This window comes from Nycticebus coucang, chromosome 2, assembly GCF_027406575.1.
Source record: "Nycticebus coucang isolate mNycCou1 chromosome 2, mNycCou1.pri, whole genome shotgun sequence".
In the NCBI taxonomy this organism is placed as follows: domain Eukaryota; kingdom Metazoa; phylum Chordata; class Mammalia; order Primates; family Lorisidae; genus Nycticebus; species Nycticebus coucang.
Window position 1 is genome coordinate 64,655,473 of NC_069781.1, and position 12,365 is coordinate 64,667,837.

A 12,365-nucleotide genomic window follows, 5' to 3' on the forward strand; every position below is an offset into this window, starting at 1 on the left:
ACCAAACTATGGCAACTCTCAGAGACGATGTTACTTTTGATAATTTTCGGAAAACTTTTTTTTTAATTGTAAATTTTGAAAAAAGAATGTATTCACTAGAAGTTGCCAAGAATTGCAAAGAGACAATGTTTTATGTAGGTTTTTCCACAGACTGACTTTTGTTGTACATAACAAAAGAGCAGATAAAAATACACACGAGAACAAGGAACGTTAAAAATGTAACATATTATACACTCTCTTGTGCTAAATGAAAAATAGAAGTAATACCATTAAATCTCTGCACATACAAGTTGAAAACTATAAGAATAAATGTTTGATGAAAGATAACTAATAAATAAGGAAGAATTTGAGTACTTGAGGATTAAAAATGTCAGAAAGAAAACGCATAAAACAGAGTCATGTGCTCTGAGAATCCTAAATTTAAATTATTAAAATGTCATAAGAAAAAGAATCAGGAAATATTACTTTAAAAATTATTCTGGGAACCACAATGACTATTCTCAAAAGGTCAAATAAAGATCTATCATATTGTTAATAGTGATTTCTTCTTGATGATTGTACTTGAGTACGTCTAACTTCCTATTTTACATATTTCTGTCATATTCTGATTTTATTACAGAAAAAAATATTTTTACCAAAGTAATTTAGTGTAGAATTCTATACTAATTTGTCCACTTTTCTAGTTTTATTACTTGGATATGACCTTTCATCCTTCCTCTGCAAATGTGGACGTCTTGCATAACTGTAGTGCAAGGCCCAAACAAGGAGTGCGTGTTGGTGTAATCCAGGGAGCTTATTCCGATTTCATTATTTATATGTAGACTCATTTGTATGTGTGCTCAATGTCATTGTATCACATGTATTAATAGTTGCATGGAAATGTATTTTAAAATAAAATATTGAACAAAATTTTTATTTAAGTGCATGCACAAAATGTTAATAGCATACATCTCTAGCATCAATTTCTTCTCTAGGAATTCTGCTTCCACGAGTAATTGAACATCTCAGTTACAGTTAATCAAATGTGGAAAGTTGATTAAACTTTCCCAGGATAATAACTAGAGAAGATACATGAAATTTAAAAAATATATATATTTTAAGGCACTGAGAACTACTAGCCAGCAAGTATTTGCAGGTCCTAAGACTTTATCAAGAGGGAGACACATGGAGGTAAGATTGGTGCTGTAGACAACATTTTTTTCCCTCGATGTGTGCACTGATTTATAAGGGGCATGGGCAGAGAGGCTGAGAAGTGAAACAGAAACTATCTTTTAAGAGTGTTTAAAGACCCATTATTTGGAATGGGTAAAATGCTAATTTATACTATTTCCATAAGTCTAGGGCATGTAGTACATAATTTGTAAGAGAATCAATTTTAAAAGAGTAAAAGAATATATAACCAAAAAGCTAATAATGGGGAAAATAAAATAATAAAATATTTAATTAATTCAAAAGAAGGCAATAAAAAGTGAAAAAATATCAAATAGGTTTAAAAAAAGAAAAAAAATGAAGAGTGCTCACTCTGGTGGCACATATATTAAAATTGGAATGATACAGAGAAGGTCAGCATGGCCTCTGCCTAAGGATGATGTGCAAATTTGTGAAACATTCCATATCTTTTTATGGCCAATGGGTTCAATATTCTGGGACTAAAACCTGTTGAAAGGATACCATCCTTTGGTTTGAACACTGTGTTGGTACCAAAGTAGCCATTAGCCCTATTTTCTTTTTTATAATCATGTGGATACAGAAACAAGTAAAGAAAATTTGTTAACTATAAGGAATGGAGGGAGGGAGGGAGGGAGGAAGGAAGAAAGGAAGGAAGGAAGGAAGGAAGGAAGGAAGGAAGGAAGGAAGGAAGGAGTTAGATGACAGATTCAGACTCAAATAAATGGACTAATCACCAATTATAAAATAGAGATTGTGATCCTGGGCTTAAAAAGACTTATTTCATCTCACTAGTTTTGCTTTTTTTCTTCCTTTTACTGTAGTTTTTAAACTTGGATTTTCCTTTCTTCCATATTTTCAAGTGAGCACCCTCTCATCCCTTAGCTTTTTCTGAAATTTCCTTTGCTTGGTGAAATCTTCTGATCAGTGAGACAGGATAAGGAAATGGGAAGAGAATAGCCTTTTGCAATGATCTATGACACTTCCTGAGTGAACACAGAAAACATCTCTTAGGTTTCTATTCCTTCTAAAAAATAAATCCACTGGAGTCAATGTTCTGAGTCTTTGTCAGGCCTAGACTCCCTTTTATGATGGGCCCTGTAACTGTGCCAGGAGGCTAAAATCTCCTGTATTTTGAATGTAGTTGAGAGGAAGTGCCAGGAAACTTTGTGTCACTCCTCTCTGACCACATATTCTGCATCCACAATGTTTCAAGAACAAAAAATAAAGTCAAAATGGTGGTGGTGGGCTCAGTGGAATTAGCCATGTGATATTGGGCAAGTCACTTGAGTTCTTGGCTCTGTAAAAAGCTAATTGGGAAACATTTTATAGAAGTCACAAAGAAAAGAGCAAAAATAATTATAAATTAAACAGAAAGTTCTACTATAATTATTTTCTCTTTCTTAATTAATGTGTTCCAGTATCCTAATTCTGCTAGTGAGAGATGTGACAGGGTCAAGGTGTGGCTTTGTATGTAATGCTTTTTTTCTTTTTAATATTCATACACATTTGATACTTGTACCTGATAGACTCTTAGATATTCAAGAACTTTGTTATACAAATAATCCAAAATGTGTTCTTTTGAAAAACTACTTAAACTAGGCAGACTGTATATAAAGTAGAAATTTCCTTCACCCACCCTCCCTCCCTTCTCCCTCCCAGGAGGGAGAAGACTTTGGAGTACAACTTTCTAGATCTTTTTTCATGTATTTACTTAAATATTTGGGTCTTTTTTTTTTCTGTGAAAAGAATTATACTGTATTTGTGTTCTGAAACTTGATTTTGTGGTTGTGAACTTAACAACATGTCTTGCAAAGCACCTAAAAGCAATTCATAAAAACCTATTTTATTGTTCGTGATGATTGTATATCATTCCGTAGAATAGATATACCATTAACGTTATTTAAGGTAGGTCAACTAATTGACAGGCAGTTAGGTTGTTTCAGGTTTGTATAATTACGTGAGAGTATTTTTGTAGGAGATTTTTCTAAGAATACAATTGATTAAGAAAATGGTTATTATATGTAGATAGATCAATATTGTCAAATTACCTTCAAAAGGCAGAGTTGAGGTTTTCCAAATTGCACTCATATCAGCAAACATGAAACGCCTTTCCCCCAACACCCTTACAAGACTGTGCATTTTCAATATGTTAAGTTTGCTAATTTGATTAGTGAGAAAATGACTCACAGGTTAATAGTCAAGTGGGCCATATTTCTATGCATTTAAGCTTTATGCCTGTTCATCTCCTGCATTTATATTTTATTGACTTATTTGTCTGCTTTTTACTGATTTGTAATTTCTGTTACATTTTATGCATCTTTATCTTTTGTCCTTTGTGTATGTCATAAACATTTTTCAATCTGTTACATGTATTTTAATTTATTAATGATATTACTTATCATAAAATGTTTCATTTTTTGTTATTTGTGTTCTTTCCTTTATGGCATCTATAATGTTTTCCCATGGCTTTTACCACATTTTTATTGTTTTGATTTTTATATTAAGAGATTAAAAAAAATCATTTAGAATATACTTGGTGGTACAAGAGGAGTTAAGAGTTTATTTTTTCCTCAATTGGTAGCAAATTATTCCAATATGATTTTGTTTATAAATTTTGTCCTTCCCATTTTTATGGAATATAGCATTCTGTTCATTAGATTTCCATGTTACAGTGGTTTTCTCTGAAACTATTCTATTTCATTAATGTAATTATTTAATCTCGCATTATGGTGCAGTTTTAATTATGTATCTTTTCTTCTTGAAACTTTGAAAATATCTTTTCCTGAATTAATTTTTAGCCATATAATTTAGATTATCTTTTTGTTTGTTTCTCTTTTAATCTTTTAAATTTGTAGAGTTGTAATAGTAGATTTTCTGATGTTTAACTCTCCTTATATTTCTAAGAAAATTTTATTTGGTGGTTGTTTTCATGAAATATTGGATTAGATTTTCTTATACTTTGCTTAAGATTTTTCATTTATTTACATAAGGGACATTGACCTCTAGTTGGAGCATATACTCCCAAATCTTTCTCAGCACATTTGCATAAATGTCCTTGTTACATTTTTATATAAAGATTATACTAGATTTTTGCATATAGCTGGGAAGTTTTCTATCTTTCTCTGTGCTCTGGAAACAGTTATACAACATAGGAATGATCTGTCCTCTGACAGATATACCCTGATATATACCCATTCTGTTGTCTGGGCTAACTCTTATTTTATTGATAGATTTTTTTTTTTGGCCAGGGCTGGGTTTGAACCCACCACCTCCGGCATATGGGACCGGCGCCCTACTCCTTGAGCCACAGGCACCGCCCTATTGATAGATTTTTATTTTTATAGTGATTATGATTACATTTCACTGACTATATTTAAACATAATTTATTGATTTTGAATTTTAAAAATACTTCATATGTATTAAGAAACATTGCTTATGCTTTGCTGGTTTCATTTCTTTGCTAGACAGCGTATCTCCTGCAAATTAGGATACGATGATCTTAGCATTTCTCCATTAATTTTGTCACAAAATAACCCAATGCAGGTATTATGTTTTGGAGTAAAACTAGCACTAAGTTTTTTAGTCTTCATTGTCTTGGTATTATTATTATTTGATTTACTACTACTGCTGTTTTCGGAAAAGGTGGATCTTTCTTTTGGTTTAACCCTTTCTCCTCCACCCTATTTTGGTAATGATTATTTTAACTTTAGTGTATTAGGATTAAAAGTAATTAAGATTACTTCCCTAATTGAACTAATAATAATTAGCTATAAATTAAAAAATAGGTTTGAACAAAAATTAAAGTGATTACAAACTGACTAATTATAAAAATATGTGCATTTATTTTCACAAGTTTTTCTTTTCTTTTTCTTTCTCTCTCTTCCCCCCTTCCTTCCTCCCTTCCTCCCTTCCTCCTCCTCCTTCTTTCTTTCTTTCACTCCCTCCCTCTCTTTCTGTACTTCTTTCTTCATAGAGTCTCACTCTGTTACCCAGGCTAGAGTGCCATGGTATCAGCCCAGCTCACAGCAACCTCAAACTCCTGGGTTTGATCTTCCTGCTTCAGCCTCCAAAGTAGCTGGGACCACTATGCTGGGCTAACTTTTCTACTTTTAGTAGAGACAAGGGTCTTACTCTTGCTCAGGCTGGTCTTGATCTCCTGAGCTCAAGTGATCCTCTGCCTTGACTTCCAAAAGTGCTAGGATTATAGGTGTGAGCCACTGTGTCCTGCATATTTCCACAAATTTTTCTATGCTTTTGGAGTTCAGTTAATAAATCAGTATTAGAATGGTAAATGTTGTGACATGTCAGACCACATGTGATTCATCCTGCAGTTTTCTCAACCCACCTATTCTATACACTGCTTAAGGAGATGTGCAGCCTGGTCATACTCATAAGTGGCAGAATGGTTAAATCATTTCTATTTTTTTGAGTATTTTTTTATATTTTTTTCAAATTAATATGAGTGTACAATTTTTAGGTGATATTGTTCTCACTTCCAGGGTAAAGTTCCATTTGTAGAAGAGCCCCTCACCCAGGGGGTGTGTTATACACCCTCACAATGTGCACATTAGGTGAGATCCCACCTCCTAACCTCCTTCCTCCTACCAAACATCCTCCCCCCCTGCTTCCCTCGACCCCCAAACTGGACTATATTAGTGTTTTATTGTTCTTATGAGCACGTAATTGTTTATATATTGATTTCATATTAGTATGGAGTACATTAGATATTTATTTTTCCATTCTTGCAATACTTTACTAAGAAGAATATCTTTCATCTCCATCCAGATAAATGTAAAAGATGTAAAGTCTCCATTTTTTTTAATGGCTGAATAATATTCCATGGTCAAATTGTTTCTAAAAGCTATTCTCACTTTCTGTACTTGTTGGGGTCCAGTAATAATGAACTTTAGACTGGCGCCAGAGTGTAGGCCGATTTCCCTTTAGTCAAGATTGCAATTGAAGTGTGTGTGACTGTTCTCTTGCTTTCTTAGGGGGTACCTTTGGGCTCCGTGGAATACCAGGCTCTGTGATGAGAAGCTATTGCCCTTGCTCTTTCTAAACACACAGGCTTGGAACAAGGCCATGTGTGAAAGGCTCGGTCCTGCTGTAACCTCCTAAGTGGGGGCCATCGTCAGGGTTCATCATCCCCTTACGTGAACTTTGTAGACTTAACTAATTTCCTAGACCATTGTTAGTTAGAACCAAATACTCACTTCCCTTTCCAAGGATTCTAAAGCCAAAGACAATCCCCATTATTCTGTTGCCCAAACTGGGTTCTAGTTCCTCAAGTCACACCGGAGGAGATGCCAGATTCTAAAAGAGAACAGAAAGTATTACCTGTGACAGTCAGCTGTCCCTAGTTATCAATTTTTTAGTAACAGAACTATGGAAGTGATGAGGCATTCCTCTTTCTATTCAGCATCCATCTACAGCTGATTATTCCCCCCACCTGTGCTTCCTCCCTTCCTCTCTGATTCAGACTATTAGAAACCATGACCCTTCTGCAAAAATTTTGGAAAAAGCAGATTCCCTAAAAATAACTATAATTAAAAACTCAAAATTTTGATTATGCTTCAGGTTTGGCAGGAACTATTTATTCTCCCAATTATAATATCTAATAAATATTTATTTTATCTGATAAAATTCCAAATAAACAAACAAATAAATATATGCTTAGGAGAGAGAATGAGATGCTGCTGACCAAAATAGAGTCCTTCAGAATATTTATTTAAGAGTGACTTATTTCAAAGCATTGACCATATGTGGGCAGCTGTAGACAAGAATTACTTAAAAAATAATCTTGTGCCTCATCCCTCCTCTTTTTAATCATGGAAGTGTCACGCCTGTAATCCCAGCACGCTGAGAAGCTGGTGAATTGCCTGAGCTCACAGGTTTGAGATTAACCTGAGTAAGAGCAAGACGCTGTCTTTAAAAATAGCTGGGTGTTGTGGTAGGTACCTGTAGTCCCAGCTACTTGGGAGGCTGAGGCAAGAGAATCGCTTGAGCTCAAGAATTGAACATTTCTACCAAGGGTGATAAAGTGAAACTCTGTCTCCAATAAATAAATAAATAAACAAATAAATAAGTCATAGAAATGGCAAATATTAACACAGTAGAAAATATTTTACTAAAAAGTAAAAGGAAAGTAAGTTAGTTCACCCTCAATCTACCACCCAGAGGAAAGCATTTACTATTTAACATGCCAGAAGTTTTGTGCAAAGTTACCCATAAATATATTAGGAAAAAAAGTGTGTGTGTATTTGTAACTTTCATTTTTCACTTTATTTTCTCATGTCAGTAAATACAGACCTGGCTGATAATGATCACATGATATTCCATTGTGCAAGTGATAGGAATGTATATAATCGTACTTCTGTTATTGGACATTTAGATTGTTTCTATTTTCTTGCTTTAACTTTAAACATGCTATGGAAAAAATAATTGAAGCATTTTATTTTAAATATTTTGTGCTAATCATATAAGGGATCTGTGTGAAAGGAAGATATATTCACATTCTTACAAGCTCTGAATCACAAGGTTAGTTGATACCACTCATTTTCCTTTATGTTGTAAAACTTCCACTTTATAAGACAAAACAATAAACAAACGCACCCCAAGATTATAACAATTAGAACCTGAAGATGAGTCTGGAGTTGGGCAAACCTTTGCCCTGGCTGTTCTCAACCCTAGTTTTCCAAGGCACATTCTCTTAGCCTGTCTACTATCATCTGGCCTGAACGTTTATATCAAATACTATCTCCTTATCAACTAAGAAGTAAAAGAAAATTCAAAGCAGGGGTTTCACACAGAGGTATGCCTTGTTTGACTGTAGTCTTCTTTATTGCATTTCACAGATATTGCCTTACTTACTAAGTGAAGGTTTGTGGCAACCTTGTGTTGAGCAAGTCCATCAGCACCATTTTGCCAACAGCATCCACTCACTTCCTGTCTCTGTGTTACATTTGGGTAATTCTCACAATATTCCAAATGTTTTCATTATTGTTATGTCCATTACAGTGATCTATGATTGACGATCTTTAATGTTCTATTGTAATTGTGTTGGAGTACCATAAACTGTACCCATATAAGACAGCAAATATAATCAATAAATCCTGTGTGTGTCCTGACTGCTCCACAGAACAGAAGGTCTCCATCTCTCTTTCTCTTCTGAGGCCTCTTTATTCTCTGAGACACAACAATACTGAAATTAGGCCAATTAAAAATCCTTCAGTGACCTTCAAGTGTTTAAGTGAAAGGAAGAGTTGCATTTTTTTCACTTTAAATCAGAAAGTAGAAATGATTAAGCTTAGTGGGAAGGCCTGTCAAAATCCAACATAGGCTGAAAGCAAGACCTCTGGTCACAGTTAGCCAAGTGGTGAATGCAAAGGAAAATTTTTTGACAAAATTTAAAAAGGCTTCTCCAGTGGACACATAGATGGCCAGAAAGCAAAACAGCCTTATTGCTAATGTGGAGAAAGTTTTAGTGATCTGGATAGAAGATCCAAGCAGCCACATTCCCTTATTTCTAACTTAAAAGTTACAGCCTTGTCTTCAATTCTATGAAGGCTGAGAGAGGTAAGAAAGCTGCAGAAGAAAAGTTTGTAATTAGCAGGGGTTGGTTCACGATGTTTAAGGAAAGAAACTGTCTCCATAACAAAAGTACAAGGTGAAACAGCAAATGCTGATATAGAAGCTGCAACAAGTTGTCCCGAAAATCTAGCTAAGATAATAGATGACTGTGTCTACACTAAACAGCAAGTTTTCAGTGTAAATGAAAAGAACCTTCCATTGGAAGAAGGTGCCATCTAGGACTTCCTTAGCCAGAGATGAGAAGTCCATGCCTGGCTTCAAAGCTTCAAAGGACAGCTTGACTTGCTTGTGTGCTAATGCAACTAGTGACTTTAAATGGAAGCCAATGCTTTATCATTCTGAAAACCCTAAGATTTTAAAAAATTATGCTAAATCTATACTGCTTATGTTCTCTAAATGGAACAAAAAAGCCTGTGTGACAGCACCTCTGTTTATAGCATGGATTACTGAATATTTTAAGTACACTGTTGAGACCTACTACACAAAAAGAGAGCTTCCTTTAAAAACATTACTATTCATTGACAACATATCTAGCCACCATAGAGCTCTGATGTACCAGGAGATTAATGTTTTCACTCCTGCTAACACAGTATCTATTTTGTAGCCCATGTATCAATGCATAATTTCAACTTTCGACTCTTTTTATTTAAGGAACACATTTTATAAGACTACTGCTGTCGGGCGGCACCTGTGGCTCAGTCAGTAAGGCGCCGGCCCCATATGCCGAGGGTGGCGGGTTCAAACCCAGCCCCGGCCAAACTGCAACCAAAAAAAAAAAATAGCCGGGCGTTGTGGCGGGCGCCTGTAGTCCCAGCTACTCGGGAGGCTGAGGCAAGAGAATCGCTTAAGCCCAGGAGTTGGAGGTTGCTGTGAGCTGTGTGAGGCCACGGCACTCTACCGAGGGCCATAAAGTAAGACTCTGTCTCTACAAAAAAAAAAAAAAAAAAACTACTGCTGTCATAGATAATGATTCCTTATGGATCTGGGCAAAGTAAATGAAAAACCTGGAAAGTTTTCACCATTTTAAAGCCATTAAAAACAATTGTGATTCATGTGATTCATGCTGCATTCAAGGAAATGCAACAATGTCACAAGGAAATATCAACATTAACAGGAATTTGCAGGAAACTGATGCAAATCTCACCAATGACCCATTAGTTTAGTATTTCAGTGCTGGAAGTTAAGTGCAGACGTGTTAGAAATAGAGAACTAGAGTTAGAAGTGGAGCTTGAAGGCGGCACCTGTGGCTCAGTCAGTAGGGCGCCGGCCCCATATACCGAGGGCGGCGGTCTCAAACCCGGCCCCGGCTGAACTGCAACCAAAAAATAGCTGGTTGCAATCAGTGTAACTGGCTTATTGTACCCTCAATGAATCCCCAACAATAAAAAAAAAAAAAAAAATAGCTGTGTGTTGTGGCGGGTGCCTGTAGTCCCAGCTACTCGGGAGGCTGAGGCAAGAGAATCGCTTAAGCCCAGGAGTTGGAGGTTGCTGTGAGCCGTGTGATGCCACGGCACTCTACCGAGAGCCATAAAGTGAGACTCTGTCTCTACAAAAAAAAAAAAAGAAGTGGAGCTTAAAGATGTGACTGAACTGCTACCATCTCATGAGAAAGCTTAGATGGGTGAGGAATTTCTTCTTATGTATGAGCAAAGAAAGTGGTTTCTTCAGATAGAAACTACTCCTGGTGAAGATGCTGTGAACATTGTTGAAATGACAAAAAAAGATTTTGAATAATACGTGAACTTAGTTGATAAAGCAGCGGTGGGGTTTGAGAAGATCAAGTCCAATTTTGAAAGAAGTTCTACAGTGGATAAAAATACTATCAAACAGCATCACATGCCACAGAGAAATCTATCATGAAAGGAAGAATTCATCGATGCAGCAAACTTCATTGTTTGTCTTATTTTGGGAAATTGCCACAGCCACGTCAACCTTCAGCAACAAGGCCTCTGATGAGTCAGCAGCTATCAACATCGAGGCAAGACCCTCCACAGCAGAAAGATGATAACTCACCGAAGTCTCAGGTGATCGTTAACATTATTTGGCAAGGGGGTATTTTTTAATTAAGCTATGTACATTGATGTTTTGGTTATAACGCTATTGCACACTTAACAGACTACCGGGTAGTATAAACATTCTTTTTACATGCATTGGGAAACCAAAATGTGTGTGGGATTCACTTTATTACAGTATTTGCTTCATTGAGGTAGTCTGGAATCAACCCGTAATATCTACAAAGTATGTCTGTATTCATAGCAATTTAGCAAACAAATAATTGAGTGCTCGCCTTGTGAGGAGACTAAGATGAATAATGGGACAAAAAGCTAATGTTTATTGAATGCTTTCTTTGTGCCAGATTTTTTAAATATTCATTATTCTATTCGGTGGTCACAATACCTCTGCAGAAAGCTGATGTTCCAGATGAGAAAATTGAATTCTGGGGAATTATTCGATTTAGCCAAGATAAAACCTAGTAAGTGACAGAGACAGAGACCCAGGGCTTTGTGGCTTCACTGTACCTCTTTCCTATGGATAAGCAGAGTCCCCAGCCTCAAAAATTCACTAAACGGTGGCGTCTGGGAGAAGTTATGCGCTAGCCATAATTCATTTGCCTTCACACCTCTGTCACTTGTCTGTTTTCCTTTCTGTAGTTTTAAAAAATCATTAAAATGTTTTTTCCTGGGCGGTGCCTGTGGCTCAAAGGAGTAGGGTGCCGGCCCCATATGTCAAAGGTGGCAGGTTCAAACCCAGCCCCCCCCACTTTTTTTTTTGCAGTTTTGGCTGGGGCTGGGTTTGAACCCACCACCTCCAGCATATGGGGCCAGTGCCCTACTCCTTTGAGCCGCAGGCGCTGCCCACTATCATTAGTTTTTAAAGTAAAACCCTTACTTAGTTCAGACCCCCTTTCATGGACTTGCTGCCCGGGAGTCAGGACGGGCCTTGCTGAGCCTCCCGGAAGGAGACCGAGTCAGGAGTCCTTCTCCACATCTCTGTTTCCTCACCTCTTCAGATCTTCCTGCTGTAAGAAAATGGCAACGTTAAGCCAGAAGAAGAAATGCCTACCAAGCAAGGGAAGAGCCTGCTCAAGTTCGATGTGAAAAGACACAAACAAACAGGAAATTTTTTCCTCTCTGTAAAGATCCGAAATAGTACACCCAGTGAGAGATGTAGATAGATAAATTTTATCTTAAAAGAGAGAGAAATGTACCAAAGCTATAGTGCGATGAAAAGAGGACCAAAGTCAGAACCAGAAGTTTCAATTTCATGTCCTCCTGTTAATTACCATAGGAAGTCGGGTGAATTTCTTAACCTGTCTGGACCTCAGGTTGTTTATTCAGGCAAAATTGAAAAATACTTGCTCCAAGTACCTCTCAGGATCGCTAATGATGATGACATTAAACAACATATGTGAAAGCCATCTGTGAAGGCTGAGTGGGATATACAATGTGTTATTGTTGTTATAGTTGATATTATTATTATTAGCTTCACGAGGCCTGATATGACTTGGTACTTGGTTACAACCTGTTTTGTTGTTTTAATAACATTCCCATAGCCAAGAGCTATAGTTTTGGAGCTCTCTGTGTTCAGGCTGGCACGTTACGTG

At 36.5% G+C, this 12,365-nt stretch overlaps 1 non-coding gene across 1 annotated transcript; it reads left to right on the forward strand.

Moving 5' to 3' along the window:
- The first annotated feature begins 1,513 nt into the window (after positions 1 to 1,513).
- Positions 1,514 to 1,620, forward strand: LOC128580045 (U6 spliceosomal RNA). Its single transcript, XR_008378406.1, has one exon. It is a non-coding gene; the product is annotated as a U6 spliceosomal RNA (small nuclear RNA).
- Positions 1,621 to 12,365: the final 10,745 nt, after the last annotated feature.